The sequence below is a fragment of the Sinocyclocheilus anshuiensis genome, unplaced genomic scaffold, assembly GCF_001515605.1.
Source record: "Sinocyclocheilus anshuiensis isolate Anshui unplaced genomic scaffold, SAMN03320099.WGS_v1.1 scaffold185, whole genome shotgun sequence".
NCBI classification, from domain to species: domain Eukaryota; kingdom Metazoa; phylum Chordata; class Actinopteri; order Cypriniformes; family Cyprinidae; genus Sinocyclocheilus; species Sinocyclocheilus anshuiensis.
Genome location: NW_015539887.1, coordinates 2,093 through 2,867, shown reverse-complemented (window position 1 = coordinate 2,867; position 775 = coordinate 2,093).

The window sequence follows — 775 nt, the reverse complement described above, 5'->3', positions numbered from 1 at the left end:
GCATCTCGTGCATCTCGTTCCCCTATTCAGGGAACCAAGGTTACATACGTAACCGAGATGTTCCCTCTCATAAAAACTATAAAAACTATAAGGACCTTCTCAAATCAGAAACCGTGGGTGGACAGAACAATCCGTGCTGCAGTAAATAAACGCACTGCCGCATACAACGCCGGTCTGTCGTCGGGGAACACGAGTGAGTACAAAGCATCGTGCTATGATCTCCGACGGGCGGTAAGAGCCGCCAAACTCCGATACAGGGAACGAATAGAGTCTCATTTCCAGCTAAATGACTCTCGACGCATGTGGCAGGGACTGAGGACCATCTGTGCCTTTGGAAATAAATCCTCTGCAGCTGTGAGAGCAGACCCATCGCTGGCTGACGAGTTAAACTCTTCCTACAGCCGCTTTGAATGCAATCGAGGCAGCGTGACTCTGCCGATCAGCGCGTCAGGAAGCTGCAGACAGAGCAGCTATAATCATGTAATCACTGTGTCGGAGGACGAGGTTCGGAGGGCCCTAAAGCGAGTGGACGTCAGGAAAGCAGCAGGTCCTGATGGGATTTCTGGCCGTGTTCTGAGGTCCTGTGCTGATCAGCTCGCTGGCTTGTTTACATCCATCTTTAATGAGTCCCTTGCTATCTCAGTGGTCCCCACCCACTTTAAAAAATCTGTCATCATCCCTGTGCCTAAGAACAATAACCCCTCTTGCCTGAATGACTATCGTCCAGTTGCCCTCACGTCAATAGTCATGAAGGTCTTTGAGAAACTTATAAAGA